This window comes from Culicoides brevitarsis, chromosome 1, assembly GCF_036172545.1.
Source record: "Culicoides brevitarsis isolate CSIRO-B50_1 chromosome 1, AGI_CSIRO_Cbre_v1, whole genome shotgun sequence".
Lineage (NCBI taxonomy): Eukaryota > Metazoa > Arthropoda > Insecta > Diptera > Ceratopogonidae > Culicoides > Culicoides brevitarsis.
The window spans coordinates 14538392-14556730 of NC_087085.1; the positions used below are offsets into that span (position 1 = coordinate 14538392).

The following is an 18339-nucleotide window of genomic DNA, read 5'->3' on the forward strand; positions in this document are numbered from 1 at the left end:
ATAACGACAATATTGAGTCTATAAAATTTTATGTCCAGCTTAATCGCAGTTACGAAGAAGAAAAAAAAATCGTTCGCAACATTGTGCATTAAAATGTAAACTTTTGTCATGCACGGAACACTTTGTTCATTGTTTCATTTCTTTTAAGTGTTAAATGAAGCATAAGCCATTCTTGCCACTAGTTAAGAAAAAAAATGTAATGAAAAAAAATTTTGAAATTATTACCGCTGCCGAGTGTTTTATTTTTATCAACAACGAGTTTTTTTTCGTTTTTCTCGTAATATAATGGAAGCTCGGGGAATAAATACGGCGAAAGAATGAACTAAAACAAGAGATGATGAAGAAAAAAATGTACAAGAAAAGGAAAAACTATGAAAAATTCATATTAATTTTCTATTGTACTCGAACCACTTTTGTTCTTTGTGTAAAAAAAAACGTACGAAACCAACGGAGAAATGAAAAAAAGTGCTTTTTTTGTTAAACGAAAATGAAAAAAAGTAAATGAATAAGAACAAAAACGATCGCTTCCTCATTATAAAACATTTTTACCTGTACGTTTCTTCCTCATTTAATATTCAGGCTTCTTTTCATTTGTGCATGAATTCAATTCAATTCGCATGTTAAGTAAATTAAAATAAAAAAAAATCGTATGAGTTTTTTTTTCATGTATAATCTAAAATAAAATCATCCTCATAATTTTCTATAAATATTTAAAAAATTCTTTCCCAACTGAATGAACTTTTTTTTCATTGTGAAGTGCTTAAACTTAATAGAAAAGAGGAACTTTGCCCTGTTTAATTTAATATGACTTGATTCCTTTTGCATTTCTAACTAACTCGGTCTGTTATCGATATACGTTTTATTTTTACCTCATGTACATTACAAACAACAAACATGTACTTAGATAACGGCAGCAAAGATAGAGTCATTGTTGTCACTCTTTCTCTATCTCTCTTGAGTAATTGAAATCGAACCTCTTTGAGCAAACTTTCTTCATTTTTATTTTATTTTTTTTTTTCGTCGAACATGAACTGAACACAAAAGATAACGAAAGAACTTGTGTGCAATGTCGCATTTTTCTGCCTGAAGGGAGTACTTTACTCACAAAAACGTACAAAGATGAGTTGAGAAAATTGTCTTTTTCTTTTCAACAATGGACTTTTTTTTTGATACACTTTTTTTTTGTTGGAAGCTCAGCACCTGTGTCATGATTTGCACTTGAAAGCAACCTTGAAAGGAACACCGAGAAAACCATAAAAATGATGTATTGAGGTCATCCGAGTACTGCTGGAAAGCAAAAAATGAATAAAATTTAATAATTTTTGTAGGAAAGGAGGGCATAAAAATGTGTGTTAGCATGCCAAGAAAAAAATTCTTTAATTAAATTTAAAAGGATGTAAAAATTTTTCATAAAAAACGACACTTGTTGAGCTGCAAGACTCGAAAAAAATGAATAAACGCCATAAATTGTGTGTAATTATGTGCATTTATGTCAGACTTATTATGTGGTTGATCAAATTTATTATTATTTTTTTTTTGACGCGAGACTTTACTGAAATAATTTGAGATGTACTTGAATTTATTTAAAAAAAATATTTTTTTATTCACAAAAAAAATAAAAAAATATTTTATTTTCATTAATTAAATTATTATTTTTTAAAAAAATTGATTTAATTTAAAAAATTAATAATTAATTTATTTAATTTTAATAAATAAAAAAATTAAATAAATATCAAATAAATTTGATTTTTTTTCTTCAAAATGCGATAAAATTAATTTTAAAAAATTCAAGATTATTAATTAAAATATTTAAAAAAATTTAATAGTTTGAAATTTCAGTTATTTTATTTTTTTTTTTAAATTATCTTTAAAAAGTTAAAAAAAAATTAAAACCCGATAGAAAATTCAAAAATTTATTAAAAAATTTTTTATTCTACATTTTTTTTTTTTTGAGAAATTTCAATCAAATTAAGTACGAAGAAAAACAGTCCTCAAATCAACAACAACAACCAATCAACCTTGAATGTCAATTTCCATACAAATTTGTGTTAAATAACAACCGAATCACCATAAATCTGTCAAGCGCCATGATTTATTTACCAGCAAGAATCAATATTCTCACTCCCTGCCTTGTCTCCTTTTCAACTATCGACATTATCATAATTTAATATAAGGTTACAAATTAGAGGTCATCGCATCGTAATCGACAATTTCCTCGAGAAAAACACAAAAAAAAATCTGCGAGCCCAATTTAAAATTTCATTTCATGTAAAAATATTCATGCTCGTAAAAAAATTATGTGTATCGTAAAGTCAAGTTGAGACGCCACATTGTCTGTAATCGATCCAGTTGGCTGGTTGAGTCATACAAAAATATTCAAGTTTTTTTTTTGTTCAACACAAACACGAAACAAACGCACCCACACACAAAAAAAAACTCGCTAAACCGATCCTAGTTTGACGGTAATAAGGGTGGTTTGTGTACGACGACGCGCCGTACTTTCATCGGAAAAGCGAGCAAGCAGGCATAAATGAATGAATGACAAACAAAATAAGTATCCATGCTATGTAATGTCGCCTGCTAAATTATTACTTTTCTTGTCGGCGGCGTCGTTGTCGTTTTCGTGCGTTTCATAGGAAAAGCCCGTACAGTGGGTACGAGAGATGACAAGAGTAACGAGAAACGTTGTTGTTTTGAATAAATAATCAGGAATGAAAAGTAGGTACCTTGAGTAGATAGGAATGATTCAACATTATTTCTGGAAACTTGTCGATTGGATGTAACAAGAGATTAGGAAAGTATTTTCTTTAAAGTCTCTTTAGAAAAACTTTTTTTTTTCTCGAAATTGGTTGATTTATGAAATTTTCTTTTTTTTCTCGTTTTATAATGATGACCTGACCATGAACGAGCGACCTCTTTCACTGCACACAAAAAAATTGGAGATAAAAGTTTTATAAAAAAAAACTTTTTTTTTCCTGCAACATTTTAATTCGTTATGGATCGTCGACAGGTACATACATTCATAGACTTAACTAACAACATTTTTCCTCCCATGAGCCCTTATTGCGCCTCTTGCGATGTAAAACATAATTTACTACGTGACAGACTTTGTTTCTTCACCTTTAATTTATGGGAGAGAGAGAGAAAAGAAACTTTGGTTTCGTTTTGTGAACATTATTTTTCCAAGGACTTTTTTCTAGGTTTCTCGTTATTTTTATTTATTTTATGATTACAAGTTGAGCTTTAATCAGGAATTCATTATATTTTATAGCTTTCGGTGAAAATGTGTCGAAAAGGCATTAAAACGAGAGGTCGCTTAGAGGCGATAGGCAAATAACGAAAGTTATTGCGTCGCAGTTAATCAATCAATCAATAAGCAGCACGCAAAGCAAAATAAAGAAAAACAATCGAAAAATATGTCACAAATTAGCCATTAAAACTTCAGGAGCCCTCAATAACAAATAAATCACACGAAAATTCAATCTTAATCCAATCAACACATTACCTTGTTCTGCTTTTCTTGCCTCGCCTTCTTTGGCAAAACTGGCTAGACTCACACCAAAAAAAAAAAAATACTCAGACACACATGAAAATAATAATAAAAGTATAATTTATGGACATCAACGATATTCATTTATGCATTATTACCGTTGGTTATGGATATGTGGATCGGACTCCGATGACTTCTCCACGACGACGCATAACAATAAAAGTCCGTTCGCCGTTCATCAGACAAGAAAATGGAAAAATATACTCATATAATTGAATGTAATAAATATCCGAAAAGAAAGGGAGAGAGAGAAAACAAAAAACGGAAAAAGTTGCCGTTTGGAAACTGACCAACGATTGTATCGCATTTCGAATTTGTGAATCACGATTAACTCAGAGATTCACAAATTCCAAATGCGATACTTAATCAGTTCGCGCGGGGCTTTTTTGAAATTCACATAGTTCACGTCGATATTGAATCCGAAACGCATCATGTCATTCAATAAATTCACTCCCTTGTAAAATAAACAATTCTGTGCAAATGCTGATCTCATTGGGAGCAACCTCAGTTCGTTTCCGCTTCTCAGCAAATATGGTTGAACGTCTCTCACATATTTCAGGTTTCTTGACAGATAATTCGGCAACATTTGATTCTTCATTTTGTAAACAAAGACCAGAATATCATAATAAATTCTTTGCTTCACATCTAAGATATCAAGATTGCCATTTTTTTAACCATTTAATTTAATTTTTTTGTTTTAAATTTATCAATTTTTGTTTTAAAAAAAATAATTTTTATTAAATTTTTTCAACTAATATTTAATTTTTTAAACTTATTTAGGTCGCTCTAAATGAAAATCAAAAATAAAGTCCAAAATTTTTGAAAATAAAATGGGGGGGGGGGCAAAATAAAAAAAAATTTGAAATACTTATTTTCATACAAAATGACAGAATTTTAGCAATTTTTGATTGTTGATCAACATTTTTGTTGTTTTTTAATAATCTTCTTTGAAATTTTCAAATTAAAAATTGATTTTAGATCATTTTAAGTAAAAAATTGAAAAATTAAAATTTCATTAAAAATAATTGTTGAAAAACCGATGAAAAACTTTGAAAAAAAAAAAATTCAGTAATTTTATGAAAAATATTTTTAGAGAAGAAAATTCAAGTTAAAATATGATTTTCAAAACAAAAATTAAAATAATTGAAAAATTTTTATAAATTTTTTTGAAAATGTCTTGAAAAATTATGAATTTACAACAAAAAACGATCAATTTTGATGAAATTTTTAACTTTTTTTTTTTGCCCCATTGGATTTTTAACTTTTAAAATGGGGCATCGGACTTTATTTTTGATTTTCGTTTGGAGCGGCCTTAATTCAAATTTTCAATTTTTTTAAATTTCTATTAACTATTATTTATTTTTTGTTCAATTTTTTCAACGATTTTTTTAATCATTTTACTGATTTAATTTTTAATAATTTAATTTTAAATTAATTTTTTAATTTTATTTAATTTAATTTAAAAATTTAATTTATTTTTAATTTATTTAATTTTATAATTTTTTATTTAATTTAATTTAACCACGTGGTTTATTTAATTCTTTTTTTACCACGTATAACCGAATAATACCACTTTTTTCTTCGAAATGCGATAAAAACGGAAAAGTACATCTCACATGTGTTCCGCACGAAAGAAAGAATGGAAATGGAAAGCAAACGACTGGTATTTTATTGTTATTTGTTATTTTTCCCACTCTTGAACACACAATAATATTTTTGTGTTCGTGCAAAATGTTACAAAATATCTTATTTGCAACATACCTTTTTTTCTCCTCTCCCATGTAATATAAATGAACGAGCTTGATATGAAATTACGACGAACACATTTTTGTTTTTTTTTTTTCTTCTTCTTATGTTTTGTTTTCGGTCGGTGGTTGTTGATTACTTTCATACACACCGCCTCGACGACGGTAGAAGAAAATGCGAAAAAATCATTATTTGTGATAAGGTAAATTTTCGTTTGTTGCACATTACTCGTAATTTGTGATTTTCTTTCGTTCGTTCAACCACCGAATTAAAAATCTACTTGAAAAACAAGATTTTGATTATCTTTATCTCGTGTTTGCTGGCAGAAATCCATTACCGGAGCTTTGTATCTCTCGTTCAGTTAATGCTCGGATAAGTAGAAAATATTGAAACATTTTTCATTGTCTGCCGCTTTTTTTCTATTTTATCTGTGTTCGACCGTTTGTAACAACGCCGTTCAAACACGATTGCAGACATTCAACAATTTACGGCATTTGCAAGTTTTTTTTTTGTGTTTTTAGGTTTTTGTTCGAATACCTTGGAATGCAAAAAGCACTTTTGTTGTCCGTTTTCATCGATAAAAGGAATTTTCACGAGAAAATTGAGTCTTTGTGTGGAAATATTTCATCATATATTATCATAACTGCATGCACGGAAAAATTCTTGAACGTAAATAAATGTTTAGAGACACTCTCAACGGTTCAACAACCTTCAGCGATACTAAAAAATAAAAAAAAAATCTAGTTTAAAGTGAAAAAAAGAAAGAAAATTTGCCGAGGGCATTGTCATTTCAAATTTACAACTCTTTTGTAGCGTCAAGTGAATATTTGTGAAAAAAATAGCAGGAAAAGCAGTTGACAATAACTCAAACTCCAAGAATTTTGTGAGGACAAAGGATCCATGCAGCATAAAGTGTTTTATTCACGTGTGTGTGTGTCGAAGACAAACAAAAGAAAAGTTTTCTGACAGCATTGTCTTCGGTGTCATATACACACACATATGCAGATTCATAGTGAAAAGCAGTCTTGAATACCAAAACGGATTTCCATTGTTTAGCTGCTGGGCGATGAGAGATGTTTGATGCAGTATTCAACAAAAGTGTCGTATTGTTGAGGCGCTGATGTACCAAATGTGTCTTGTGAATTTGAACGTGACGTGAAATTAGACTATGAACTACTTCTGGCGTAGTTTAATCATATCGAACGTTCAATTTCCTATGAACGAAGTATTTTGCACCAAAATATGCTACAAAAAATATAATAATAATATTATGAGAAAAAAAAATAACAGAAAAAAATATATAAATAAACATTTTTACGACAGATCGACGAATCACAAAAGGCGCGACCAAATATCACGTCTCACGTTATCAAAACAATAAACTTTTCTTCAACTTATCGTCCTTGATGCGCGTCACACACACACAAACTGGCTGCTATTTAGTTGTGGCTTTCCTTCGTTCTTTCCTTTGAATGTTGACTGGCTTGCGTGTTTCTGAATAATTTTTTTTTATATTTATTTTTGGAATACATTTACAACTTGTGGTGACATATGTTTTTGTAGAAATTCTGAAGAAACTCAAAGAAAAATAATTTTTCGCGTTGGACAAAGACAAAAGAACTTTACATCACTATCTTCTATGCCAATTTGTTTAAAAAGCGACATGCCGGTGAAATATTTCCTATTTTCCTTAAAAGGTTTTTTAGTACCAGTCGTTATTTTTTCTTCTGCCTCAATGGAGTATGAGCTAAGCGTCTTTCACACAAAATAACATAATCTCCCACAAAATCCTATTATCTTTTTCGATTTTGTTGTTTTTACCTTTCGCAACTCGTTTGTTCAATTTTTCGGTACAAATTGAAAATTTTCAAATTTAACCGAGTGACTGACCTTGACGGTTAGATGAGTTCCTTCTTGTTATCAAGTACCGATTGCATAATCGGCTTTTCATCCGATAATCTTTTTTTATCGTTTTGAAGTATTATAAAGTGAAGTGAATGATCATTGAAAATTTAATAACAGGATAAATGGTGCATGACGTACATAAAAGGAGAAGGAAAAGAGATTGCAATTGATACTTTGTTCGGCATTGTTTATTTAGGATATTGCTTTTGGCATAGTTTTTATTACCTTTTACTGGTTTTCTCATCTGATTGCTCTTTTTGTTTAAAATTTGAATTTTTTACAAAGAAAAATGTAACAATTTAAAGAAAAAATTTATTGAAAATTAAAAAAAAAAAAATTTACTTTGAAATTTCTTACATTTTAATATATTGTATTTTTAGATATTGCATCATTTGGATTTTTAAGTAAAAATTAGGCACAGAAATTGTTGAAAAAATTATTTAAATATTTAAATTTATTAATTAAATTTTTTTAATTTAATTAGTTTAAATAATTATTAATAATTTAAAAAAATATAAATAATTAATTAATTAAATTTTTAAAAATATTCTTAAAAATTTATAAATAATTATAAAATTAAAATAATTTATTTATTAAATAAATTTAAAAAAATTAATTTGATAAATATTTTAATAAATAAATTTTAACAGATTTATTTATTAATTTTTTGTCAATTTAACTTTAAATTAAAAAAAATATTTAAATTTATTTAAATTTAAATTAATTTTTTTTTAATAAATTTAATAACTACCTAATTTTTAAAATAAAATTCACAAATTCAAAAATTAAAGCGATTTATTTAATATAAAAATTATATTTTTAACTCACGAAAATTAATCTGTGGAAAATTTTTGCTTATTAATTTAAAGCAAAAATAATTTAATAAAATTAATTAAAAATTAACGAAGACCACGCATTATTTACCTACAATATAATAATATTAAACAATAAATCAGAGGAAAAATTTAATTATTATCATACTTTTTCTGCAACAGCAACAATTATTATGTTTATCATTAAGTATCATATATTTTTAATAATTGGAGTTTTATTCAATTATAAAATTTTACAAAGTCAAAATTTTCACCTGTTCTCGTGCCATTATCACTTTTTTGTAGAAAATAATTTAATATAATGAACGTTCAAGCCCGAGATACGCAATTAATGTCTTGCGTTATTCATGAGAGAAAATGAAGTGGATTCACATTAAAAGCACTTCAACACCTTCTTACAAAATGTTGCATAGTTATCTATATTTTCCAACACCATCGTCGTTGTTGTAAAAAGACTCTCGAGTTCGAGCCAACCAAAATTTATATTTAATTTAAGCAATATCTTGTTGCTGGTTCGGTTCTGTTCACGGCAATTTTGCTGTTATTTCATACGATGGAGATAAAAAAAAATATTTACATAAAAAATAATTGTATTAAAAACGAGAAGCAAGGCAAGTGTGTTTGTGAGAAAACAAGGTTAATTTCATTTCTATATCCTTTTATTATGTGTTGTTGTTGTTTTTTCGTTGGGAGAACATTAAATTGAAAGATAAAGGAAACAAGAACTAGAAAAATGTAATAACGAACAAAAACAGGAAATCCATTAAAAAACGGGGGGAGAGAATTTTTTCAAAAAAAAATTTTCTCATCGAGACAGAAAGTTGTTCATAGATAAAACAAACTAGGCGTCCACTTTTTTTTTAATTTGCATGAAAATTAATCCTCTGTTTGCAATAAAAGTGAATGAATACGATAGTTGAAGCAATTAGTCTATTTTAAAATCTCCTCGTCTCCGAAAATTTTCTCATATATTTATTCAAAATGAGCGGAGATAAGGTAATGCGATATTATGACGACGACCGAAAATGGAGTCATTTTGCGGTGTAAAAGATGGAAATATTTGTTTCTCTTGACTTTTGAATGGTTTTGCGTTAGATCCCTTTTTCCTTTTCATTGTCTCACTGTCAGTCGTGTTAATGTATCTCCTGATACTTGTTTGGCAAAATATCGCCCGCACACCGTTTTTTGATGAATTTATGCCGTAACTCAACCATAACTGGGAACAATTGCTCACGCAATAGATCATTTTTAATGAAAAAGGTGTGAGCGAGAATTTTGGCGCTGGATGACACAAAAAATATATTTATGGATACGCCAAATTTGCTGACGAACAATGCGCGGCAAGCACACGTAATAAATATCGCATTTCACGTGTTTTGTCATGTGGGTCTCGAAACTTTTCTCCTTTTGTGTGTGACGAAGATTTGTGCTTTCTCGCTTGGCTTAGTGTTAAATGTGTTAAATATACGAGAAAATGATTGAAGGAACGAGAACAAAGGAAAAGTTTGTAAGATGAAAAATTGCTCTCCGATGCAAAATTAAATCGATTTTGTACTTTTCCACGAACTGAGAGGCAATTAAAGACAACGACACAAAATTGCATCTAATTAAAGGGTAAGTTGCTTGGAAAATTGCATAATAATGCAATAAAGTAAACTTCCTTTGACACGAAATTCTAAAGTATTTTGTCGTGCTAAAAGAACAAAAACATGAAAAGTGCATGAAAATTTCCTTTGAAATGAAAAAATAAAAGAAGAAGGCAATTAAAAGTGTCATGCATGAAATAAATTAAATTTAAAATGTTGAAGTAAATAACTAAAGTAGCTACTCTGTGACATGTTTGACATTCCAAAATGGTTTGAAAGTGGCAATTTTCCGCATCTGTGTCCTCCGAGAATTTCTGTTTGTGTGACATCAATCTAAAAATGTGTCCATGAAATCAGTTTTAATCCCAAGGAAATTTTGTCATTAAATTTAATTCTCATTCCTTAAAAACCGAAAACTATTTTTTTTGTTTGTTCTACGTGCCAGAGGATATGAATAATAAAATAAAATAAAATTACACTATCGTTATAAAATATTTTCCTATGAAATTATCATCCATATTCCAAAAGCAAGTTGGAACTAATGTGAATAATTATTGCTGAATATTGTGACTGCGGCTTTGCGATGCTTTTTTGTATCATTTCCCAAATGTACCAGCTCGTGTGTGTGTGGTTTATGGAGAAAATTTCAAAATTGAAAATTAAAATTAAATATTCATGAGTGAATGGATGGATGGAGTCTAAAGCCATATTAAAATTTTAACTGGGAAAAAATGTTCGCTCGACTGGTTGAAAATTGTTGTTCATACGTTTTTTGCAAAAGTAACGATTGCAATATTCATTTATTTTTTTGTAACTTTAGAGCTCTTAAATTTAAGTGAATTGGGAATTATGATGCATTTTTAAACAAACATGCACGTTTTAATTCGCAATTTTTTAAAAAGAGATAATTTTTTTTAAGTACCGGAAAAAACTTTTATTTGTGATGAATTAAAAATTCATTTAAAAAAATAATTTAATGAAAAAAAAAATTAATTGTTTCTACCCAGTCTCGATCTGGGGATCTTCTGTGTGTTAGACAGACGAGTTAACCACTCCTCCATAGAAACAGATACTAAGCCTATGTATAAATTCGCCTTTCGCTCGTACAGTGACCTACATTAAATTTATTTAAACAATTTTTTGACTTTCACTCCTCAATAAATTTTAAAAAGTAGAGCAATTATTCATTAATGAACTTTTTTTGACCTGCGGCTGTTAAAATATGAATAATTTAATGTTCAATTAAAACGTTTGTATTTTTCGAAAGTTTATTTTTAGCGCTTTCGTAATTGGTTTTATCAATATTTTTGATGAAATTTCAAATAAATTACTTTAATTATTTTAAAATTATTTTTTAAAGGAAATTTTCTTGATTTTTCTTCGATTTAAAGACCAAAAGTCAAGCTAGATCAATGAAACTTTATATAACTTCATCGACCGATGAGTTGCCGACGAGCGAGATAAACTTCATTCGCCAACACAAATAATAACCATTGAGGGATCCGTGTATAAAAGTGCAAAATATGCATGTGGGAGTCATCAACTATACCTTCTTCAACATTTTCTATCTCTCAATTTGAATTATCATCGCAACTTCCTCTCTCCCGTTCTCGTTCTGTCTCTCCATAAGCCTCTTTAAGACTAGTTTTCAGCACATTATCGGTATCAACACGAAAAAACAGACAAGAAACGGCATTTTTTTCGTCTTTATTCCCTCAATTTCATTTTGTCTGAGTCAATACCGGTCCTTTTATACGTTTTTTTTTCGGCTATCATTATCGTAAAAATATACGTTCAACCTTTATTATTATTATAATTTCCTCCCTTTTTCTCACTAAAACATACAAATATTTTTTTTTTGAGCATACGTTAATGTTGTTATTTTTACCGCACACCTTACCTCGTCGATATCTAACTATTTATAGCATTTCCGCATGATTATTTTTCTTTTTCCCATTTTTTCCGCTATCCTTGGCAAAATTATTTTGCTGGTATTGATGCATCCGTGCTTGCTTATCCGTTCCTCCGCTTCACTCATGGCCATAAATTATTTTCAACAAAAATGGGAAACCACCATGAAAAATTGCACTCCAGAAAATTTCATTAAATTCACATAAAAACATGTTTTTCAAAAAAGAAAGATTTCGTTCAACTCTTCCTTTTATATTTGTTTTTTTTACACGTTCCCTTGATTCTAACTTGTATCTGCTTTCATCGCAAAATAGGAGGCGATAGGAGAGAATGTGTGCGTTTGTTTAGCAAAAACAACACCTTTTTATTAAGTATTTGTCTTTTGCCGAAGACGAGCAAACTTGGTGAAAATAACATAGTACCTTGTTATTTTATTTACGGTAGAACAGACTCAATGATGCAATGCACAAGCAATAATAATGTTATTTTACTCAAAAAATTTATTGCCTGGGAAGAACTCAATAAAATTTTATGCCATATAATTTTTTAGTAGACATTTTTGCTTCTTTATGTCTTTCTACCGAGACGTTCTTACTGAAAAATTTTAAACTTGACTCGGTGTTTTTTTTTAAAGTCATAAAAAACCAGTGAGTTTTAATTTTCACTCCGGCAAAATCTCTAGAGAGCTTTTAATTTTCTTTGACTTTTGACACGATAACCGTATTTTTTAATATGTTTCTCTTTATTTTTTTTTCTTTCCAGGTGAGTTGAATATCCATCTAAAAAATAAAAACAGAACTTGTTAGTAAGTAGAAAAAAAACCTTCAATTTTGCATCACTTTACGAACAGGCATCATGCAAATATGATAATTTTCCATGAAAAATGAGATGGAAATGAGTTTCCAATTTTCTGCCATTCACATTTTCTGCTCTATTTCTCCGTTTGCGAGAAATTTTTAGCATCTACCTTGCTGCCACAGTTTATTTATCGCAAGTCCTTGAACATTTTATGATGATGATGTCTTTTTAAATGCAACAAAACTTATGCTAATGTTGTCTCGAGGAGTCTTTCTCCGTCTTTCCCAAGCACAAACTTAATTTTAAAACAACAACAACGTCAATGGATGAAAGAAACTGCGCCGCGCTGTGCACTGCAAGCATGAAAAATGCTTTTTGTCGCCATTTTGTTCCATCTAGTTGCCTGAAAAATAAAAAAGAATTAAATATTATAACAAAACATCCTTTTTCCATATAAACGCTCGCACACAGACTCACTAGAGAGCAAAAAAAAAGTTGTTTGTGAAAATTAAGTGCGGTTCTACTTTTCACTTGCATGCCTCCTTGCCACGATGCATTAACTTGTGCGAAAAAATCTCTTTTTTTTTTGGTACGTATGATTTATGGCTGCACCGCATTTTATTGCATAACATAAATTTTTCAAGTAAAAAAAAAATATTCTGATACAACAAACACGATTTTTATTCCGAGAATGTTCGGAAAAAATCTTTAGCATATTCTGTCTCGATTATTTATGCAAATGTATGTTAAACTCATGACATCAAAATTTATCTAAGCATCGCGCAAAATATCAAAAAATTGGTCATACGTAAGCAAAGTAGCTTTAACCCACAAAAAAAAATGTGGAAAAGCAAAAAAGGAGGGGAGTTATTGGCACATATGAAGAAATAAAAAACCCATCCGTGATCTTAAAAGACTTGTTTTTGGAGGAAAATCTCTTTAAATCTCCTTGTTCGTGCTTTTTGATGTATTTGTCATACTTTCGTTTGTGGCAAATATGCAAAATAAATTTTTAAAGTTGAAGGATTTGTCGCGTGCATGGGAAGAAGAGGCAGAAAAAAGAGCAAAATGATTTTTATTACAGTTATTACTTTGAGTATATGTGGCTTTTATGCCACATTTGTGTCTTTTTACATCTTCGGTGACCTTGAAAAGTTCAAAAAACGCAAAATTTTTGAATAATCGAGATAATCGAGCGGAAATACGACGACGAATTTTTCTTTTGATCTGCAAAATTTGCTGAACCGACTTTTCATTCCGTCAACATTATCATCAAGAGCAGCAAAATGACAAAACCACAAAAAAGATTACATGCAAAACTATTCTATTCATAAAAAATAATGACGTCGTCGTCCTTCATCGCTCCTTTTGTCGTCGCAAATTTGCGGTTTTGGCAAAAAAACAAAAGACGCACAGAGCAAAAAGCACGTGTCAAGAATATTAGTTTTTGTGCCATGGCGCTTTAATGTTGGAATTAGAAAATTTATCTCGTGATATTATCGTTTATTGTTGCAAATATGCGAGAGAATATGGGGCGGCACAATGGCTTAAGACGAACGACAAAAGAAAGAAAACGCAAATTGAATTGAATTCTTGTGCGAAAAAAGTAATGTGAGTCTTAGGCAGCATCACAAACGGCAAAGAAAAAAATTATACAAGATAATAAAAATTAAATAACTTACATGTGTGTGAGTGTGCTTCTTCACCGTGAACAAGAGATACCACTTTGGCCAAGTGCCAACTGTTCGTTTGATGTCCCTTCCTGACGACGACGACGACGACGACGTTACAACAGCAAAAATGTATTGTTAACTTTTTATTGGCTGCCACTATCAAAGCGAGCCGAACAAGATAATGCTCTTTGCATGCGAACTCGTCCACGGGACGTGAATACTTTTGATATGCGATAAAATTTAGGTTAAAACTTCGTTCCATTTGTCTTCATTTTCTCGGTGTGTTTTTTGGCATTCGCTTGATTGACACGATGACGACGACGAGCCAAGTCTATGCGTAACTTCTTCCTTTTTTTTCTTGGCAACTGAAATGGAAAAATTAAATAAATAAATACACGTACGTCTTATCAATGCGAAGTGAGTGAAGGAAAAGATCTTTGATTAATTTACTGACGAAATTTCATTTAAAGAGACGAAGGTTTTTCGTTTAATGGTTTAAGGAATTTTTCTTTAATTTTTTTTTCGAGTTGAAAATTATTAAAAAATTGTAATGAAATTAAAATTATTTTTTTTTAAATAGGTACCAAAATATTGTTAAGATAAGAAGAATTAATAATTTATTAAAAATATTTTTGTACTTAAAAAAAAATAATTTTATTTTTTTTTTCTAGAATATTTTACTTCAAAATTTAATAAAAATTATTTTTTTTAATAATAAATAATAGGTATTTTATAATAACTAAAAATTCGTTAAAAATTTAATTATTTTTTTTTTAATTTTAATTAATTAATAAATTTTTTTTTTAATTTATTTTAATTAATTTAAAATTTAATTTTTTATTAATAATAAATTTAATTAATTTGAATAAATTTAAAAAAAATAAATAAATTTAATTTTTAGTTAAATATTTTCAGTTTTTATTATATAATTTTATTTTATTATGATTTTTCTATAAAGAATTTTTGAACAAAAATATATTTTTTTTTACTTTTTTCTTATTCAGGTAACAAATTATAAAGTTTTTAAATATCAAAATTTTAATTATTTTTCCTATTTTTTTATTAAACAATATTTTTGTTGTTTTTTGGTCTATGAAATATTTTTTTGTATGAAAGTCAATAAAACTACCTCAAAACGACAAAAAATCGTAAATTCTTAAATAAAAACTTGCACGTCAGGTCGTGTCAATGTCTGATAAGATATTCAGACTAACCACACACACACAAAGCAATCAATTAGTCCTAATAAAATCTGAATTGACTCTGTTTTTTAATTCAATACACTCAACACTGATTACTTGACCTATAATAATAACAACAAATCACCGAGTGAGCACCGCTGCACGACGAGCGCACAACGAAAAATTCTAACAATAAAAATCAAACAAAGTGATATAAAAGATCATTAAAATGAATGTTTATTACACTTTTGAATATTCTCTTTTTTTCTAAGCTTTTGTCGTGTCCAAGTGAGCAAGTGAGTGTGCGAAAGAGGCAATTCCATGTTAGAATGCAATAAAATAAAATAAATTCAGAGACTGCTTTATTGTTATTTGAATTAAGGATTTTATGGTGATTTAATTAAGGTGAAAAGTGTTTTTAATACCGAATCTAAAGAAGGAAAAAAGTGTCATTGACTCCAAACTCCATAAAAATTCATGCATTCCCCGAATCGATTGTCTTCTTACTTTAAATTACTATTTATCATGCCCATTCAATTAACGCAAACATTTACGGAGAAATTAAAAATTCTTACCTGCTAAGTGTACCACGACACGAAATGAACTGAATAAATTTTAATTTAGAATTTGATCCTCTTTTCAAAGCAACAAAATAACAACTACAGGCAATCAACGCGCTCCAGTGAACTTAAAGAAAATTAAATTTTATGTGAGTGAAAAGAAAAGCCAATCAAGCGATTCACTTACAAACATTGTGCAAAATTTTAAAGTAGCTTTTTCTTTCGATATAACATTGGCGAAACTTTTAAAGTGCTAATTGAAACATGAATTTTATGGTCGGTACCTGTGTCTCGTTTGTTCTAATCCATTAGCAACGATAGCTAGCTAGCTAGACACGAAGCAGACACACTTTTCTTCTGATAAAATCAAAACCTTTTTTTTTTGACCAGCGATGAAAGGCGACCTTTAAATATTTTATTAAACCCAAGGAAAAAAATCTTCACGTGGCTTTAATGATCGAAACTGACACATGTACAAGACAGTAGGCAACCTACAGACAAAGAACGGGTTAGATTGATCCATTTAGGGATTAAATTGACCTCTTAGAAGTCAAATTGACCTTGAATTGACCTCTAGAGTGAATCTTCCGTTTTTTTAATGGATCAACTTAATCTCTTTAGAAGTTCCTTAAGAAGTCAATATAACCTTTGAACTTGGTCATCCACAGACCCAAAAAATCATTTTGAGGTTCAGTTTCTACCTCAAGGTCGAGTCAAGGTCATTTGATCCACTAAGAGATTAATTTGATCCCTTTTAATGATTCCTTTAGTTCTTAAGGGATCAAATTGGCCTCTTAAGGGTTGAACTGAACCTCAAGAAGATCATGATGCTGATGAAAGACGATGATATGAAGGCGATTCAAAAGATCTGCAACAAGGCACTGCGAGCGATTCTACTTAAAGACAGATATGCGAATTTGGAGAGTATGATAAACGACGCAGAGTTACTTGACGTGAAGCAAAGAGTTTACTTTAATGCTCTGAAACTTATCGACAAAGCCAAGAATTGTTTGCTCCCGAAATACTTGACAGAAAGATTAAAAACGTTGGGCAAAGAGGGTTATGTTGACCTCTTAAGGGTCAGATTAATTCTTCAATGGATCAAATTGATTCCTTAAGTTCACTTAAAGGATTAATTTGACTCCAAAGGAATTAATCTGATTCCTTAATGGATCAAATTCACCCGTTTTTCATCCGTAAGGCGCTGGCGGAAAACTAAATGAACTTCAAAGGGAAAATTATTCGCAGCCACATTAAACATTGAATTTATTCTCTTCCGCCAGGCAGATCCGCCGTATGTAATGTGAGCCAGCACGGAATTTATGCTTCGATAAATGAACATTGACCTAGAAAGATGCACGACACGGAAGAAATCTGCCACGGGATAGACATACCTTGAAGCAAGCAGGAAAAAAAACGTTATCGTAAATTTATGTGAAACACATGCCTTTTTACTCGGTCGACTCAATTCCTTTCGTTTTCATATCTTTTTGCAGGATCAAAACGTTTTTTTCGTTTTGTTCCTTTTCCACTGTTTTCTGTATTTTTTTTTTTTTTGCTCTGTTGTTGAGATTGGTTTCACGTGTAACGACAGAAGTTGATAAAATGTTTATGTCTGGGCCTTTGTGACATGCTTTCCTCCTTATGTCGTTATTTATGACTCGTATGATGAACACGTGTTCCTGACACACAAAGCAAGCACATAAATAACGATTGAGACATTTTACCTGTTTCATATTGTTTTCCTCTCAATTTTCCGGCAAAAACCAATGAATTCAGAGTCAAATCAGGCTTATTTATCGCCTAAATAGTACAAAACACTTCCATCAAATAACAAATCAAATAAATATTTTTCCCTTTTTTTTTTGCTCTTCGACATCGCTTGTCGATGCGAATTTCCGATGCCGTGACACATATTGACAAGTATCGTGTTCCTTTCATTACTTTATCGGGGCAAAAATTGTAGTATACTGTCAAGAATAGTAATAATATTACCAAAACGTGACTTTTTCATGAACGACAGGATTAATGATATAACTTTTCCGATAAATTCCCCTTTCCCAGCGAATATTTTCATGTCACGACGGAGGAATTTTTGTGTTTGTCTTGTCCAAAAATAACGAATTTATACTCAAAAATGTCGTTTATTTAATTAGAATTAGGGGAAAAACAATTCAAGACGATCAAGTTTGCAAAATTTTTGGGGTTTCCGTTAACGGCGTGGTTGGGAAAGGAGTTTTTGGCGATAATTTCATCGTAAATGCCAATTTAGTGATCAATTTTAGCTGTCTTAATAGTTGACGAGGGAAATCCAAACCCATTGTCATCCTAAAATACTTTTTAAATTCTTTTAAATCTCAGCTTTAATTTGCATAAAATTTAATTAGAAAACTTTTATCATTATTTGAGCCGTTCTTCATGCCATCCTCGCAAAATTTAATGGCAAACATTAAAAAAGAATAATTTCTCGCTGTTCATTAATTGAGTTATTTGATAATTTTATGCCATTTTTTGCTTCTGACACTCGTTTTTATGCTGGTAGTCGATGGATTTTTTTTTCGTTCGAACGAAGGACAAAAAATGTTCAATTTAAAAA

The 18339-nt window shown here is 29.7% G+C and overlaps 1 protein-coding gene and 1 non-coding gene across 2 annotated transcripts in view; one reads left to right on the forward strand and one right to left on the reverse strand.

The window, feature by feature from the left end:
* Positions 1 to 18339, forward strand: part of LOC134837133 (protein Fe65 homolog) — a 51757-nt gene that overhangs the window by 15035 nt on the left and 18383 nt on the right. The gene's annotated exons all lie outside the window — the stretch shown is intronic.
* Trnav-aac (transfer RNA valine (anticodon AAC)) lies at positions 10615 to 10687 on the reverse strand. Its single transcript has one exon. It is a non-coding gene; the product is annotated as a tRNA-Val (tRNA).